This window comes from Arachis ipaensis, chromosome B6, assembly GCF_059453495.1.
Source record: "Arachis ipaensis isolate K30076 ecotype BB chromosome B6, ASM5945349v1, whole genome shotgun sequence".
NCBI lineage: Eukaryota > Viridiplantae > Streptophyta > Magnoliopsida > Fabales > Fabaceae > Arachis > Arachis ipaensis.
In genome coordinates, this window is record NC_142441.1 from 74,760,649 (window position 1) to 74,780,625 (window position 19,977).

The window sequence follows — 19,977 nt, forward strand, 5'->3', positions numbered from 1 at the left end:
TTGCTCTTTAGCTTTCATTTACTTTGTGCAATTTAAGTTTCCAACTCTTTACCTTTCTGTTCTTTAATTCAGTTCTTTACTTTCCAAGTCATTTACAATTTTGTCATTTAAAATTCTGCACCCAATACCTATCAATGATTAGTTTAACTAGAATATCGTACTGACTAAAGTTGCTCAACCAATCAATCTCTATGGGATTCGATCTCACTCTTCATGAGTTTTTACTTGGTGACAATATACTTGACGAAGGGATTTTGTAGTGATACAAGATTCAAGTGATCAGATATCCAAATATATATATATATATATATATATATATATATATATATATATATATATATATATGTATATAATTTTGAAAATAAATAAAAAATTGAAAAGAAATAATTCGAAAATTCAAAAAAAATAAAAAAATTAGAAAGAAAGGGGTTTTAAAAATTTTCAAAATTCAAAAAGAAAGAAAGACTAAAGAAGCACCAAATTTTAAAACTAAAACAAGATAAAAAAACAATTAATTAAAAGGATTTGAAAACAAAGATAGAAGATTTGCTTTTTAAATTATTTTTCGAAAATTAAAGAGGAAAAGGTCAAATAAAGATTTTAAATTTCAAAATTAGATGGAAAAAGTCAAGAGAAGGAAACAAGTTAGGATATGATTTGAAAATTAAAGATTGGAGATTTGATTTTGAAAAGTTTTGACAATTGAAAAGATAAAGTCAAAGAGAGATTTTGAAATTCAAAATTGAAAAAGAGAAAAACTAACACAATACTGAACTTTTAAAATTTGAATTTGAAAGAAAGATAAAATAACAATTTTAAAATCAAAGATAAAGATAAGATTTATCAAAGAAGAAAAGATAAACAAGAAAATTAAATTTAAATAAAAAATTACTAAGAAGACACCAAACTTAAAAATTTTAAAAGGAAATAAAGAGAAAATATCAAACTTCAAATTTTGAAATTAAAAATAAGATAACTAAAGTGAGAATTGAAAATCAAAAGATAAAGATCAAGAATCAAGAAAGATAAAATATGATTTAAAAATTTAAAAATCACTAACAAGAAACACCAAACTTAAAAATTTGAATTTAAAATTTAAATATTTTCGAAAATATATATATATATATATATATATATATATATATATATATATATTTTCGAAAAATTTAAACATTAAAAAGAAAAGACAAACACTAGATGGACACCAAACTTAAAAATTTTGAAATTAAAGACTCAAATTTAAAAAATTTAAAAAGGAAAAACACTAAGAGACACCAAACTTAAAAGATTTTAAAATCAAACAAAGAAAAATACGAAGAAAAATTCGAACAAAAAGAAAGAAAAGTAAGAACAATTTTCAAAGACTCAAGAGAAGAAACAAAAACCAAAGAGACACCAAACTTAAGACTTGACACAAGACTCAAACAAAAGAAAAACATGACTTATCATAAAAAGTTTTGAAAGGGAATTTTTCGAAACGACACAAAGAAAATTTGAAAAAATTTTAACAAGAAACACAAACAAAACAAAAAACAGTGAAAAGTACCTGATCTAAGGAGCAAGACAACTGGTAGTTTGTCAATCTCGAACAATCCCTGGCAACGGCACTGGTGCACGAAATTGACATCGAAAGTTTTGCACAGATAGACCGGTAAATGCACCGGTTCGTCCAAGTAATAGCTCAGGTGAGTGAGGGTCGATCCCACGGAAATTGTTGGTTTGAACAAGCAATGGCTATCTTGTACATCTTAGTCAGGCATATAGAAAATATAGTTATTGTGGAAAAATGCATAAAAACAAAATAAATAAAGTATTACTGAATATGTGTGAAATCAATGATAAGAGAACGGTTGAGGCTTCGGAGATGCTTCCTCCTTCTGGATCAAATTTTCTCATTGTCTACTTCAACTTTTGATGATTCATTCCATGGCAAGCTGTAAGTGATTAACGCTAGGTCAGTGGTCATTAATCTCCTCTACTTCAGATCAAATGCTAGGTCAGTGGTCATCCAATTTGAACGGCGGTGAAGCTCTAGCAGTCCATTCCCTTGGTGATCCTACTCAAAACGCCACTAACAAGATCGGATCTTCCAGATCGGAGAATGCTGCTTCACGATTCTAGCCTATAACACAAAGGCCCTAATCACCCTGTACCTCGGCTGAACTGATGTCTCCAAGTCCCCAATGAAGTCGTTGATTAGCCGTCTAAGAGATGTATAATCAAGCTTACGGTTCAATACTATCCCGTCAAGGGCTTGCAGGAACCCATGTAAAATAGGGATGACGGTTAGGTTACACTCCCAATTCATTAGAATGAAGAACGAGGATACATCTTAGAATAGAATCAAGCATAGATTGAAGTGGAACAATGATATTATTAATCCATAAAAAATCATCAGAGCTCCTAACCTTAACCTAGGAGGTTAGTGACTCATAGCTTACAGAAAGTAGTAATGTATTGGAAAATATGGCATAAGGTGCTGAACAAGGATGATCCTTGTTCTATATATACTAATTTAATAACTAAGAAGTACAAAAATATGATAGAATAGACTAGAGATGCGAAATCCATCCTTGGGCCCACTTTGGTTGAGTACTTGGGCTGAGCTTGGCATCCATTTGGGGGAATAGGAGTTGAACCACACTGCCTTGTGCTTGTGTGGGGCATTAAATGCCCACTAGGGGGTGGTTGGCGTTCAACGCCAACTAGGGGGTAGCTCCTTGGCGTTCAACGCCCAAAATAGGCAGGCTCCTTTGAAGAAAAGTATAGAACATTATATACTGTTGAAAAGTTCTAGAAGTTAGCTTTCCAATCCCGTTGAGAACGCATCATTTGGACCTTTTTAGCTCTAGAAATATGCGTTTGAGTTCAAGGAAGTCAGATTTTGACAGCATCTACTACGCTTTCCTTGCCTTTGAATCGGGCTTTGCCAAAACTCCTTAATTTCAGCCCGAAAATACCTGAAATCATCATAAAACACAACAACTCAAAGTAGAATCCAAAAATATGAATTTTGCACTAAAACCTATGAAAATATAATAAAACTTAAACAAAACATATAAAAAACAATATGAAAATGATGCCAAAAAGCGTATAAAATATCTGTTCATCAGAACACCAAACTTAAACTGTTGCTTGTCCCCGAGCAACCAAAAACAAAGTATGATTAAAAGAAGAGAAGGATACTATAAATCTCAGAATTTTCAATGAATCTCAGTTTCAATTAGATGAGCGGGACTAAAGGCTATTCACTTCTAAATAGTTTTGGCATCTCACTTTCCTTTGAAGCTCAGAATAATTGCCATCTTTAGGAACTCAGAATCCAGATGATACTACTGACTCTCCTAGTTTAGTTCTTTTTTTTTTTATTCTTGAACACATCTTCTTTTGAGTCTTGGCAGTGACCTTAAGCACTTTGTTTTCCAGTATTACCATCGGATACATAAACGCCATAGACACTTAACTGGGTGAACCCTTTAGGATTGTGATTCAGCTTTGCTAGAATCCCTAGCCAGTGGTGCCCAGAGTTCTTAAGCACACTCTATTGCTTTGGATCACGACTTTAACTGCTCAGTCTCAAGCTTTTCGCTTGACACCTTCATACCACAAGCATATAGTTAGGGAAGCAGCTCATTTGAACTGTTAGGCCAAGATTTTGTTTCTTTTAGGCCCTCCTAACCCACTAATGCTCAAAGCCTTGGATCCTTGCCCTTGCCTTTTGGTTTAAAGAGCTATTTGCTTTTTCTTTTTTCTTTTGCTTCTCTTTTATTTTTTGTTTCTTTCTTTTTGCCGCTTTTTCTTTCTTCAATAATCAATTCTTGGAATTTTTAGATTACTAATAATACTTCTCCTTTTTTATTATTCTTTCAAGAGCCAGCATTCTTAACTCTAATATCAAACATTCACTGTTCATTCATTCATTCAAAAAGTAAAACAATGCTACCGCATCAAAATAATTGAACTATTCTTATGATATAACTCGAGTTTATGCATCTTACTTCTCTTTTTCAAATAAAATTTTCCTTTCAAGTATGGTGAGAGATTCATGGAGTATTTCATAGCTTAAGACAAAACAAAGGATGATCATACACTTAGAAACAGGAAACAGACAATAAAATACAATAAAAATAGAAAAATAAAATAAACAAAGGAAAGTATGGAATGTGACCACCTTAGTGATAGTGGCTGCTGCTTTCTCTAGAGAATCCAATGGAGAGCTTGATTTCTTTTATGTCACGCCCCTGTCTCTGTTGCTCCTCCCTCATAACTCTTTGATCTTCTCTTATTTCATAGAGGATGGTGGAATGTTCTTGGTGTGTGATGACTTGCATCATCTACCTTTTTCTCTCATAAAAAACGGCCTTAGAAGTGATGAGTTTTCATTCATTTAATCCATTGACAAGAGCTATATCATGAATTTATAGGACATTGCTTTGAAATGAGTTCTTGCTTGCATTGCAGATTATAAGAGAAACAAAAGAGGAAGAAAACAAGCAAGGGTGACTGGGCGTTTGTGTGGGCGTTGATGACGAGTCATCTTATCCTAGTTTTTTTAGTCTTTTTCCTTTGATTTTAATAAGTTTTATACACTTTATTGAGTTACAAGTAAGTCATGTGGGTAGAAATTCATATATATTTAGATTCAGTCAACCATGAGTAAATTGATGCATTTTCATGAGGTTTTGTGCTATAATTGCTTATATATCAAGGATGATAAGAAGTCTCATGATTTTAGCATAGCTTTGATGCATTTGTTGATTGATAACAGGTGATCAAAAGTGTTGCAGGAAGGTTGAAGAAAGGGGATGGCAGAAGGCAGCAAAACCACCCTGGGAAGAGTTGAAAATTATACCCTGGAGAAGCCCAAGTTTGCACCCAAGTTTGCGCCCAAGTTTGCCACAAACATGGAGGTAAACGTTGGTGCAACATCACGTCCCAGGGGAGGCAACGTTTGCGTCCAAGTTTGCCTCAAACTTGGAGGCGAATGATGGCATAAGCACACGTCCCAGGGAAGGCCACGTTTGCGTCCAAGTTTGCCTCAAACTTGGAGGCAAACGTTGGCACATAAGCATAGGCACCAGGGAAGCCAACGTTTGCGACTAAGTTTGTCGCAAACTTGGAGGCAAACGTTGGTGAAAAGTGTACACCCAGGGGAGGCCACGTTTGCGTCCAAGTTTGCCTCAAACTTGGAGGAAAACGTTGGCGCCAAATGAGATCCTGGAAGGAGCACGTTTGAGTTCAAGTTTTACCCCAAACTTGAACTCAAACGTGAATGACAGATGAAAAACCTTTTTGCATAATATCAAAAACCAACGTTTGAATTAAAGTTTGCCTCATACTTTGACTCAACTTTAAAGGCTCAGAGTCCAAATTGCAAAAGGGTTTTCTCTCAAGTCCAAGAGCAACCAACTAAGGCTATCTTCAATCCAAGTCCATCAAGGCCAAGGCCCAAACTCAAGGCTCCAAGACCATTAGAAGAAAGTGTATAAATAGAAGTTAGTTTGATTTCTGAGGGACGTCAAATTTTTACTTTTGAAATTACAACTCTTAGAGGATTGTTCTTACTGTAACTTGGATCCGGAAAGAGAATTAAATTCTCTTCCTCTTTGGTTTTCTCGTTTCCTTTACTGCAATTCTTGCTTGAGTCTTGGGTGTTGAGAATTGAGGAAATTCTGTCTCAATCTCACCTTGAGATCTCTTTGTTTCTTTCTCTGCATAATTCAGATTTAGTGATTTAATTTCAAGATCTTCTACTGTTTGATTCTAAATTCTCTTGAAATTGATTTCTGATTTGGATCAAGGAAGGTAGTGAGATCTAGACTTAGTTTTCTAGTCTCATGACCCCTGAGATCTGAAATTTCCTTTTAAATCTTCTGTTGAATGCTTCTTCAAGCGAATTTACATTTTCTGTTTGAGATCTACTGCAATTAACTTCATCTTTTACTTCCCTGCTTGTTGCAATTTACCTTTCCTTGTTTAATTTCTGCAATTCCAATTCCCAATTCCTTTTATAATTCAAGCAATTTACATTTCTTGCACTTTAAGCTTCAGTTATTTACATTTCTTGCAATCTAAGTTTCTGCAATTTATATTTCTTGCACTTTAAGATTCAGCTTCTTTAATTTCTCTGCACTTTAAATTCTTGTCAATTATCCCTCTCCCTTTAAATTTCATGCAATTTAGCTTCTGTTGGATACAAATCACTCAACTCAACTCTTGTTCGCTTGACTAAATCAACCACTAAACTAAAATTGCTCAATCCTTCAATCCTTGTGGGATCAACCTCACTCATGTGAGTTATTATTACTTGATGCGACCCGGTACACTTGCCGGTAAGTTTTGTGTTGGATCGTTTTCCACACATCACGTTTTTGGCGCCGTTACCAGGGATTGATTAGATTGACAATGATTAAGTGAAGTGGAGGTCTAGATCAAGCATTTTTTTTCTGTTTCTTTACTTTTTGACTAACCCACTAACTGTTTGAATTTTTGCTTAAGCAAACTAAAACCTCACTTTAGCAATAGAGTGAAGTTTTTCTGGTTTTGCTGGTTCTGTGCATCCTATATGTTCTTGCTTGCTGAGTACATGATAGAAACAAATTCACTCTTATTAATCTTCTAAGCCTATCAACTGTTTGACATATTGTGTCAACTAACCCTCTGACCACATTTTGGCATGAGTATATTCAATCTTCATTTGGACTGTTTGTGATTGTGCAGATTATGGAAGAGAACTCAACGAACCCCAGTCATTATGGGAGAAGTGTCCTCGACCCAGATGACAACACAACCCATGAATTGGAGCATCCATTCATCACCATGAACGATGTTGCTCAATGGCTTGAAGCTTTCCCACAAGAAAGCATCATCAGATGGGAAGATCTAGGGAGTGAACTCCTGGCCAAGCTGAAACCACCCCAGGAAATTGGTAAGCTAGAGGCAGAATTGCAACCATCCACACAAGAGAAAGGAGTGATGGAAATTGAAGGTATAAGTGCCGTCATGGCCCAAAATAAACAGATACACCAACAACTTCAGCAACAATTGGAGTTGATAGTCAGAAAAATTGATTGGCTGCAAGTTACTGCATTAAATACACACAACCTACTTAAAAAGTCACTTGGTGGGAATCAACCTGAAAAAGGTTTTGGAGCAATTAACTATGAGCAACAAAGTCATGAGCGATCACATTCTCCAAATAGTACCTCAAGCATGTTCCAACACAAGTCTCAGAGTGATGTGTACAACCCACCCTAGAGGACTCATTCCAACTGGAGGGGGATGGAGCACCAAAATCAAGGACCAATGGACTTCAATTACAACAACCCCAACTTCAAAAACCAGCAAAAACATCACTATACAAACAACAACCATTACACACCACCACAACACCCACCCTTCCAACCCCCAACACCCCACAACCAACCAATCTCACAAGACTCTTAGAGGATCACCAACTTGGAGATCTTAATAGAGAAAATGATGAAGCACCAAGAGGTGACAACAAAGAACCAGGAAACCTCAATCAGAAGAATTGAGAGGCAACTGGAACAACTGGCTAAGCACCTTACAGAAATAGGTAAGAAGAGGGCAAATACTTCCCCCAGAGCTACTGAAGATGACCCAAAGAACAATGAAAAAGCTGCCAGATGGGAGAAATGGAAAGTAATTATGAAGGAAAGTGAGAGGGCTACAGGAAAAGAATCACTCATCCAAGAAAAGCATCACAAAGAAGTTTCACAAGAAGAAACAGAGGAAAGGAAGCCCATAGTGAGAGGAGAAAATCAAAGGCAACAGGATTTTCAACTTCCATGATCACAGAATGAAGGATGTCAAGCTAATGACAATAAAGAAGCACTTGTTGGGAGGTAACCCAACCTGAGGTAGTTTTCTTTTCATAGCTATTTTAATAAAAAGGTTAATCAGCTTTATCTATATTGCAAGAAGCTAAGTTTGGTGTTGCACACCAAAACAATATAAGAGAGAATGAAGGATTCTAAGTTTGGTGTTCCACCAAAATCTCATCATAAAATATATTCTCACCTTCTGCATAATGCTAGCTTCAAGCATTTAGATGAACTAGTTAACTATTTTGCTGTTTCCTAGTTTTTAGTTCTATTACTGTTGGCAAAGAAAAAGAGTTTCACACATGGTTAATTTGATGCATGAGAACCATTGGCAAGGTACTAAGTTTGGTGTTCCCACACCAAAGTAAGTTTAAAAGCCCACAAATAATTAATGCATGACTAACCATTTTTCAAGTGCTTGGAGAACAAGCAACTTTCAATATCACTGCAGAGCACCATACAAGTTTTTTTAGAAAGATTAAGCATCATCAATCAAAGAGATGAAAGAGGAATGTGAATACCAACAATGATGATGACGAGAAAAAAAGCAAGTACATTCCAAAAGGTTGTATTGTTAAGTGATTATTTTGCATCAGACACTGCTATGATTGAAGGTGATATTGTACCCCTGTCTGTCTGCATAGTATAGTTTTTCTGTAATTCAATAATTGAGATGCTTGAATAGTCACAACCCTATACTCTCCAAACTTGCTTGCACTCAATGTCTCAAAAAGGCATCACATGACAGTTCTTTGAAAAGAAGGACTGAGGAATTAAACAATTTTGAGGCAAGCAAAAAGATTAGGAGAAGTGGTGGTTCTAGTTGTATGATTGTGCATTGAGGTTGCATGCTTATGAAAAATTGCATGGGAGCTCATAGGCAGGACATAGAGTTCAAAGAAGTATTGTGGAGATTCTTAAACATTTATTGATCCAAGAAGTAGCAAACAAAAGAAAATAAAGAAAATATAAAAACAAAAAGAACATGGCCCAAGGTTCTGAGCATCAATTACTAGGCAGAAAAGAAGGAAGAAACAAAAGCTCAAAGAGTTGTTATCCTAGTAAATGCTTGTGGTCGAATTATGTCAAAGAGAGAGGCTTGAGCAAGTAAATTCTTAGGGGTGCTTTAACACCTAATACCTTAAAACCAACTGGTTTAGAAGTATTGATTGAAAGCTTATCTAAAGAGCCACTTTGAGACATGAAACTTAGAATCAAGGCCAAAACACAGATATTATAAGCTGCTTCAAGGTGATTACCTATAGAGAGATCTCCATGATATTATTTGGATGAAAGTTCTAAGACCTAAGACTTTCAAGATGTAGGGACTAGTAAGCACTGAAGCCCTTGTATGAGCATATAATTTAGAGTTCACCACACTGTCACTTAATTACTTCACTCACAGGATATGACCAGTTATTCTTCAATCCACTTTAATTGAAAGAACCTTTGAGCATAACTCTTTTCTTGCTTAGGGACAAGCAAGGTTTAAGTTTGGTGTTGTCATGACGAGTCATCTTATCCTAGTTTTTTTTAGTCTTTTTCCTTTGATTTCAATAAGTTTTATACACTTTATTGAGTTACAAGTAAGTCATGTGGGTAGAAATTCATATATATTTAGATTCAATCAACCATGAGTAAATTGATGCATTTTCATGAGGTTTTGTGCTATAATTGCTTATATATCAAGGATGATAAGAAGTTTCATGATTTTAGCATAGCTTTGATGCATTTGTTGATTGATAAAAGGTGACCAAAAGTGCTGGAGGAAGGTTGAAGAAAGGGGATGGCAGAAGGAAGCAAAATCACCCTGGGAAGAGTTGAAAATTATACCCTGGAGAAGCCCAAGTTTGCACCCAAGTTTGCGCCCAAGTTTGCCGCAAACTTGGAGGCAAACATTGGTGCAACATCACGTCCCAGGGGAGGCCACGTTTGCGTCCAAGTTTGCCTCAAACTTGGAGGCGAACGTTGGCATAAGCACACGTCCCAAGGATGGCCACGTTTGCGTCCAAGTTTGCCTCAAACTTGGAGGCAAACGTTGGCACATAAGCATAGGCACCAGGGAAGCCAACGTTTGCAACCAAGTTTGCCTCAAACTTGGAGGCAAACGTTTGTGAAAAGTGTACACCCAGGGGAGGCCACGTTTGCATCCAAGTTTGCCTCAAACTTGGAGGCAAATGTTGGCGCCAAATGAGATCCTGGAAGGAGCACGTTTGAGTTCAAGTTTGACCCCAAACTTGAACTCAAACGTGAATGACAGATGAAAAACCTTTCTGCATAATTTCAAAAACCAACGTTTGAGTTAAAGTTTGCCTCAAACTTTGACTCAAACTTAAAGGATCAGAGTCCAAATTGCAAAAGGATTTTCTCTCAAGTCCAAGAGCAACCAACTAAGGCTATCTTCAATCCAAGTCCTTCAAGGCCAAGGCCCAAACTCAAGGCTCCAAGACCATTAGAAGAAAGTGTATAAATAGAAGTTAGTTTGATTTAGGAGGGACATCAAATTTTTACTTTTGAATTTACACCTCTTAGAGGATTGTTCTTACTGTAACTTGGATCCTGGAAGAGAATTAAATTCTCTTCCTCTTTGGTTTTCTCGTTTCCTTTACTGCAATTCTTGCTTGAGTCTTGGGTGTTGAGAATTGAGGAAATTCTGTCTCAATCTCACCTTGAGATCTCTTTGTTTCTTTCCCTGCATAATTCAGATTTAGTGATTTAATTTCAAGATCTTCTACTGTTTGATTCTAAATTCTCTTGAAATTGATTTCTGATTTGGATCAAGGAAGGTAGTGAGATCTAGACTTAGTTTTCTAGTCTTTTGACCCCTGAGATCTGAAATTTCCTTTTAATTCTTCTATTGAATGCTTCCTCAAGCGAATTTACATTTTCTGTTTGAGATCTACTGCAATTAACTTCATCTTTTACTTTTCCTTGTTTAATTTCTGCAATCCCAATTCCCAATTCCTTTTATAATTCAAGAAATTTATATTTCTTGCACTTTAAGCTTCAGTTATTTACATTTCTTGCAATCTAAGTTTCTGCAATTTATATTTCTTGCACTTTAAGATTCAGCTTCTTTAATTTCTCTACACTTTAAATTCTTGTCAATTATCCCTCTCCCTTTAAATTTCATGCAATTTAGCTTCTGTTGGATACAAATCACTCAACTCAACTCTTGTTCGCTTGACTAAATCAACCACTAAACTAAAATTGCTCAATCCTTTAATACCTGTGGGATCGACCTCACTCACGTGAGTTATTATTACTTGATGTGACTCGGTACACTTGCCGGTGAGTTTTGTGTTGGATCGTTTTTCACACATCAGGCGTGCCACTTTAAGCAAACCCCAAGAACTTAAATTGGACGTGGCACGCCACTGCTTGGCGTGCCACGCCAGCTTGATTTTCTTGAAGAAGGATGGCCAAGACTCACTATGGGCATGGCACACCAACTATACTTTCCAGAGAAGAGCCCTTGGAGCTTCACTATGGGCATGGCATGCCACTGCTGGGTGTGGCACGCCAGCTATGCATCCTAGAGGAGAATTTTTGAACTTCACTGCTGGGCGTGGCACGCCAGGCAGAGTATCCGAGAAGGATTTCCAAGCTTAACAATGGGCATGGCACGCCACTGCAGGGCGTGGCACGCCAACTATATTTTCCAGAGGAGAGTTCTTAGAGCTTCATTATGGGCGTGGCACGCCACTGCTAGGCATGGCACACCAGGAATTCTGACCAGAGAGGAGTTTTGAAGAATTATGATGTCCGTGGCACACCAGTTATCTTTTACAGAAGAAGGATTTCCAAGTTCATCAAGAGCATGGCACGCCCAGCTGGGCGTGGCACGCTAGTCCTATGCACCAAGCTAGGCGTGGCACGCCAGGTCTAAGGCATGGCACGCCAGGTCTAACGCATGGCACACCAGTACAATTGGCCAGAGAAGAAGCTTTGCCACATCAACAAGGGCGTGACACACCAGATTTAGGCATGGCATGCCAATTCAATTGTCCACAGGAGAAGGGAAGGAGCAGCTTCAATGGGCGTGCCGCTTGGTACTAGAAGCGTGGCATGCCAAGATTGTGAACCCAAACTCTCATCTATGGGCGTGCCACTTGGTATTTTGGGCGTGGCACGCCAGTTCAATTGACCAGAGAAGAAGATTGAAGACCCCAACAAGGGCGTGGCACGCCAGGTGATTCACCCAAAAACTGTCTCTCAACAATTTCCTACCGGCAAGTGCACCGGATTGTCGTCAAGTAAAAATTCACTGTAGAATAAGGTCGAATCCCACAGGGATTGGTTGGTTGATCAATTTTAATTGGAGAATTGTTCGAGTTGAGCAAAATCAGAATTGAATTGGGATTGCAGAAAGTAAAATTGGCGGGAAACTTAAATTTGCAAGAAAGTAAATGACAGAAATTAAATTGCTGGAAATTAAAAAGGGAATGGTGTTTTTGCATGAAAGTAAAGAGCCGAATGTAAATAGAATGGGTAGATCAGAGATGGGGGTTCAATGGGTTTCATGAGATATTGAATTTTCCTGATCAAATCATTTTCATCTCTTCCTCAATCAATGCATTCATTGACATTGCTTGGCAATCTTAGATGATTGGATCCCAATGTCTTGGCTCACCAATCTCTCTAAGCATGAACAATTGCCCAATGTCTTGATTTAATTGCTCATGGGAAGAGTTGAAGTTCGATCACTGATTATACCACAAAAATTCATAGATCAAAGTATTGGTAGGATTAAATGTCACAATATCCATCCAACCCACAATCTAATCTAATGTGAGAAAGCAATTCTAGCATGAATTCTTCATTCCTCTCTCAAGAATCTGAAGAATTCCAATTATGGATAGCTTCTCTGTAAAGACAACTATCCAATTGAATTAAGACCGAAAGCTTTCTAACAAAAATAAAGAGAAAATAAAGAAGAAGAAGATGAAAACTACTATTGATCCATTGAAATACAATAGAGCTCTCTAACCCAATGAAAGGGGTTTAGTTGTTCATAGCTCTCAAAATGGAAAATGGAAAATGGAACTGAAAGATACATTCCGAATTGAAAGAATTACAGAAAATTAAAATGAGTCGAGAAGTCAAAAGTGAAGTAAAAAGTTGTTCTAACTTAAATTCTAAGCAATTTATACACTTTCTTCCATTGATCTTCAATCTCTAAAATGGACTTTTGGCCTTGATGGAATCAGGTTGAAGTTGCTCCAATTGGTTTTCCTTGCTGTTGAGAAGAGATCTGTTTGAATTGCAAAGTTCTGGTGCTCAAGTTGGAGTCAACGTTTGATGGACAACGTTGACTAAGATGCCTTTTTTAAAAACCAGATATAGTTGCTGTCATTGGCGTTTGACTCAACGTTGGAGTGCCAATGTTTTTCTACCCACGCGTACGCGTGCTTGGCGTATTTGCGCCCTTGGGATCAGAAGGCGTATCCACGCGTGCGCGTGCTGCACGCATGCGCGTGGATGCAAAAATCCCATTTCCATTTTTAAAAAAATGTAGAATAGCGTTGGCCTCAACATTGGACTGGCAACATTCCATCCAACGTTGGCCTATCTACACGTGTGCGTGATGCACGTGTGTGCCTGGATTCTCAAATGTTCAACCTGCGCGTATGCGTCATAGACGCGTACGCGTCGTTGCTCGTTTTCAAATTCAGAATTTTGAGATCAAAATCGCGGACGTTGGCCACCAACATTTGAGGTAGCTTTTGGGGTCCAACGTTACCCATCCACGTGTACGCGTCAGCTACGCGTGCGCGTGGATTGTCAGAATTTCCAATCCACGCGTGTGCATACAGCACGCGTGCGCGTCGCTACAGATTTTCAAAATTTCCAGAAAGCTCATTTATTCACAACGTTGGGGGTAACGTTGGAGTGCCAACGTCCCCTCCAACGTGGGCACCAGCAGATTATGCATAATCTTGCTCTGCTTCCTTCTCCCATGCTCCTTCTTCAACTTCCTCCCATGCTTTCCTTCACCTATCATCAACCATTACATACATCAAAGCCTTGCTAAAGTCATGAGAATTCTCATCATTCTTAGCACACAAGTAATTATAGCATAATTCTCATGAAATTGCATCAAAGTAACCATGGTTAGATAAATCTAGGCATACATGAATTTCTAACCCAATTGCTTACTTATATCTCAAGAAAGTGCATAAAACCTACTAAAAACAAAGAAAAAGGCTAGTGAAACTAGCCTAAGATGCCCTGCCATCACCAGGCTAATTTGCCAGAGAAGAAGAGGGAAGACTTCATCATGGGCGTGCCACATGAGACCCTGGGCGTGGCACTCCAAGCCAACTCTCATCATGGGCGTGCCACTTGAGACCCTGGGCGTGGTACGCTAAGCCAACTCTCATCATGGGCGTGCCACTTGAGACCCTGGGCATGGCACCCCAAGCGAACTCTTACCATGGGGCGTGCCACTTGAGACTTGGGCGTGGCACACCAAGCCAACTCTCACCATGGGGCATGCCACTTGAGGCTTGGGCGTGACACGCCAAGCCAACCCTCACAATAGGCGTGGCGCCACTCACATGCCACTAGTGGGATATGATTCCTTTTTGTTTAAGTGTAATTTCTTTTCTTTTAATTTGTAATTTCTTATTTCTAGTAATAGGAGTAATATAAATACCCTTTGAAGAGTACTGAAAAGGGGCTTGGAAGTTTTACTTCACTTGTCTTTACTTTTATCTTCTTCCATCTCTTATAGTCTCTCTAAGCTATGAGTAGCTAAACTTTCTCTCGTTGGGGGAGGGAGCGCTGTTGTACTTGATGGATTAATGATAGTGAATTTCTTCTTCTCTTCATCTCTCTTTGATTTGCTAGAAGGAATTTCGTTCTTCATGCTTAGTATTCAATTATCTTGCAAAAGATATTGAATGCAACTTGGGTTTCATGGGAACCTTGGAAGAGGAAATATAAAATCAGGCTTGAAATCCCTTATCACATTGAGTATATCTGGGTTTTGGGATTAGATGAATGTGACGCTAGATCTACCCATTACTTGGATCTATGAGGATGTGTGGTATAATTAGGGCCCAAGTTTATCTTTCTTCATGAGAAATTAGACCAAGGAATTGGCTGATTATAAAGATTTGAGAGATTGAATTACCAAGGAATTGGAATTCAATCAATCATGATTGCCAAGAGGTCAATGAGTTGTGTGATTGAAGAAGAGATGATTTGAAATTAATCCGGAGAATGCAACATCTCCTAACCCCAATGAAGCTTCCCCATTCTTATCTTCTCTATTCTTTATAGCTTTGTTTAATTTTTGTTAATTAACCCATCCCCTTTTACAATTCAGTCATTTACATTTCTGTTAGTTACATTTTAGCAATTTATCTTTATGCTCTTTACATTCCAACACTTTACTGCTTTCTTTATCTTCAAGTCATTTACAATTTTGTCATTTAAATTTCTGCACTCAACACTTATTCTTGATTAGATTAACTAAGTTAATCTGCTAACTAAAGTTGTTCAACCAATCAATCCTCGTGGGATTGACCTTACTCTCTTTGAGTTTTTACTTGGCGATAATTCGGTATACTTGCTAAAGGAGTTATTGTAATCATACAGTAATTTCCAACTCATCAAGTTTATGGTGCCGTTGCCGGGGATTGATTCTGAATTGACAATGATTAAGTTGATGGGTACTTAGATTAAGCATTTTCTTTACTTTCTTAATCACTTTTATTTTAGTTCCTTATTTTCTTTATTTCTTCCAACACTTTAATTTGGAATTATTCATTGTATATACTGCCATTTTAAATAGAGGCACACTAACTGTTTGATGTTTTGCATCAACCAAGCTTTACTCCCCCACCCATTTTAACAAGAGGGTGCTCACTTTTTCTTTGGATTGTGTTTGTGTTGTGTATGACAGGGCGGAGAAGAGCTGTAACTTCTTACGATTCTGAACCTGAGAGGACATTTCTAAGATTGAAAAGAGAGGCAGTGGCAAGAGCAGAAAGGGTAGTTGGTGAAGAAGAGGAAGAAGAGAATCCAAACCAAAACATGGAGGGTGAAGCACACAATCATTAAGAGGAGGTTGTTGGCAACCATGCTCCCCCACATGAAAGAAGAGTACTAGGCTCTTTTATCAATCCCAATACTGGGAATTGTGGGAGCAGCATCTTGAGACCCACCATACACACTAACAACTTTGAGCTCAAATAATAGCTTATCATTCTTATTCAGAATAGCTGCTCATTTGGAGGAAATGCTCAAGAAGATCCAAATCAACATCTGACCACCTTCCTGAGAATCTGTGCACAGTGAAAGCTAATGGCTTTTACCCTGACACTTATAGACTGCTTTTTTTCCTTTTTCTCTTAGGGACAAAGCAACCAAGTGGCTCGAATCCTTTCCGAAGGAGAGTTTGACAACATGAGAGGAAGTGGTGAATAAGTATTTGGTAAAATTCTACCCTCCCCAAAGAATCATCAAGCTGAGGACTGAGGTACAAAACTTTAGGCAACAAGATGGAGAGACTCTCTATGAAACTTGGGAGAGATACAAAGAGCTAACAAGGAGATGTCCTCCGGATATGTTTATTGAGTGGGTGTAGTTGCATATTTTCTATGAAGGATTGTCCCAAGAGGCAAAGAAGGCCTTAGATCACTCTTCAAGAGGTTCCCTCAATACTAAATAGACTATTGAAGAGGCCATAGACATCATAGAAATTGTGGCCAATAATGAGTACCTCTGTGCATCTGATAGGAACCCAAAGAGGGGGGTGATGGAGCTAAACTAGATGGATGCTCTGCTTGCTCAAAAACAAAGTGATTATAGCTGAACTGGCAGCTCTCACCAACCAAATGGAGAAGAATTAGGTCTCAGCAATTAACACTCAAGCACCAGTGCAAGAAGGGACTAATCCAGAAGCTGAATATGATTGGGAGCAAGTCAACTATATGAACAATCTACCCAAACAACCATACGACCCCCATGCTAAAACCTACACTCCAGGGTGGAAGAACCACCCAAACTTTTGGTGGGGAAACCAATAAAACCAAGCCCAAGACTACAAGCCATACCACTCTAACCAATACAACAACCCCAGCCATCAACCAAACAATCATAGATCTTACCACAACTCACATAATGCCCCTTCCAAACCAATAAAAAACCACACAGCAACCATCCTCAAAATCTAACCAATCGCAATATATCATCTTCAACTTCACAACCATGCGATGACAGAGACAAATTTGCAAGGTTAGAGGCCATGATTGCAAAGATGGTAGCAGATGTTGCAGTGAAACAAGCACAAACTGACAAGAAGTTTGAGGCATATCAAGAACAAGTCAAATCCAATTTAAACAACCAAGGAGCAGCAATCACAAAATTGGAAACAAAATTTGGATATCTATCAAAGCAAATACCAATGTCTATGTTGGCAAAAAATTGTATCCACACAAACTAACTGGCAAGTATACCAAGTTACATCAAGTAGTAAAACTCACCAGAGTGAGGTCGATCCCACGAGGATTGATAGATCAAGCAACTTTAATGAGGTGATTTGTCTAGTTAAGCGAAATATTGAAAGAGTTTGGTGAAATTTGATTAACATAATGTAAATTGTAAGGAATGTAAATTGCTGAATGTAAATTTGCTTGAAACGTAAACGGCAAGAAACTTAAATGGGAATTGGGTGAAAAGTAAATTGCTGAAAATGTAAATGGGAATTGGGTGCTGGAAAATTAAAGGAAGCAGAAATAACAGAGAGAAAGATTCATTAGGGATCGGAGATATCATAATCAATCATGAATTAGATGGGTCTCAACTTCCTTCTCAATCATATGAGTAGATCTATGGCAGATTGAAATTGATTGGATCCCAATTCCTTGAGAATCCAATCTCTATAATCACAATCAATCTTGCCAATTCCTTAATCCAATTGTCATGAGAAGAGGTTACGCATGTTCTCTTATCCAAAAACCACACAAATTTTCATACAGTTTTTAGTGTGTTCTATTTAGTTTTTATTAAGTTTTTAAAGGTTTTAGTGTTAAATTCACATTTTTGGATTCTACTATAAGTTTTTGTGTTTTTGGACAATTTCAGGTATTTTATGGCTGAAATTGAGGAGCTGGAGCAGAAGTCTGATTCAGAGATAAAGAAAGCACTGCAGATGCTGTCTAGATCTGACCTACCTGCATTCGGAAGAGCTTTTCTGGAGCTACAAAAGTATAAATAGAGCAATCTCAATAGCTATGAAAAGTTGACTTCCAGAGCTTTTCAGCAATGAATAATAGTTCATACTTTGCTTCGGATTAGAAGGCCCAAAACTGGTGTTCAACGCCAGCTACCTGCCCCCTTCCAGGCGTCCAGCACCTAAAGAGCAGAAACCAATGTCGAAACGCCTAGAGAGGACCCCCTAGCAGGCGTTCCATGCCCAAGGAGCCTCATAGCACTTGGATCTCATCAATACTCCACCCAAACACTCACGAAGTGGGCTCCAGAAGTGGATTTTAGCACCAAATAGACTGTCTTACCCTTACTAGTCATTGTTTAGTATTTAAGGTGTTTTATTCATGTTATTTGAACACTTTTACATCACTTTTACCATCATACACATTTTACATTGTGTTGTACCTCAGTATGAGTTTCTAAACCTCCTAGGTTGAGGGGAGGAGCCCTGCTGTGTCCTATGAATTAATAAAAGTATTACTCTTTCTTCTCTGATCCGTGTTTGATCTATTTCTAATATGTATATCTGATCTTCATCGTGGTGAATAGGACGATCTGACAAATTAGCTTTGTTCATCACACTAAGACAAATGTGCTTGACAAACACCCGCGTCTACTTGGGTTCGTGTGAATACGTGATTGGAAATCACGAGCCAATAGCTATGTTTATACATCTCTCAGACGGTGAATCGACGACTTCATTGGGGTCATCTCGAGACACCAGTTTAACTGATTTTAGGGAGATTAGGGTCCCTATGGTATAGGCTAGAATCCAAAGAAGCAGCGTTCTCTGATCCAGAAGATTCGACCTTATCTGTGGCGCTTTGAGTAGGATCACCCGGAGAATGACTTGCTAGCGCTTCACCCTTTGTCAGATTGGATGACCACGGCCAATGGCATTTAATCTGTTGTAGAGGAGATCAATGACCACGGCCTATGGTGTTGATCACATACAGCCTACCATAGAAGAGATCACTCAAAAGCAGAGAAGATAGTACTACCAGCATTAATTCAGAAAGACTAAGCAACTCTAACCCTTAACAATTCTCTTTTCATAGTTTACACGACTTCTGAGTTCTAATTACTGTTTTTCTCTATTTCTATTGCTTACTCTATTTGATATAAAAATTAATTTACACAATATTAAAACACGTTAAATTCTACTCCTTCTGATCTGCCTGACTAAGACCTGTAGGATAACCATAGCGTGCTTCAAACCACAATCCTCGTGGGATCGAACCTGACTCGCTCAGGTATTACTTGGACGACCCAGTGCACTTTCTGGTATAATAGTGCGAAGGTGTGGGAATTCGTGCTACCAAATATTTGGCGTCGTTGCTGGGATTGTTAAGTTTGGTCAAATTGACGGATTGTCTTGCTCCCTATATTAGGTAATTTTTATTTTCTTTTCTTTATCATTTCTAATTGAGTCTTTTAATTTTTGTTTTCTTCTTCCTTAATTTTTCGAAAATTTTTAAAACTTTTTCAAAAATATTTTTTTTCTTGGTTTGATTTTTGTTCTTGGTTTGAGCCTTTTATTTTCTTTTCAAAAAAAAATCTTTCAAAAATTTTTTCCTTTTGGCATTAATCTTAATATTTCTATTTGAGTCTTTTTGTTTATGTTCTTAGTTAAAATTTTCGAAAATTCTAAGTTCTTTTTTTTCTAAAATTTTAAATTCAGTGTCTTTTTGTTTGAACCTTGTTTAATCTTTAAGTTTGGTGTTTGAGTCTTTTATTTTGTTCTTGGTTAAATTTTTGTGACCTTTGAGTCTTTGTATTTATTAATTACAACCATTCTCAATTTTTGGGTATCTTCATTTCAACAAGATTTTCAGAAATAATTTTTCTTTGGTTAAAACTTGTTTCAAAATTTTAAGTTTGGTGTTTTCTTTTTATTTTTCTTTGTATT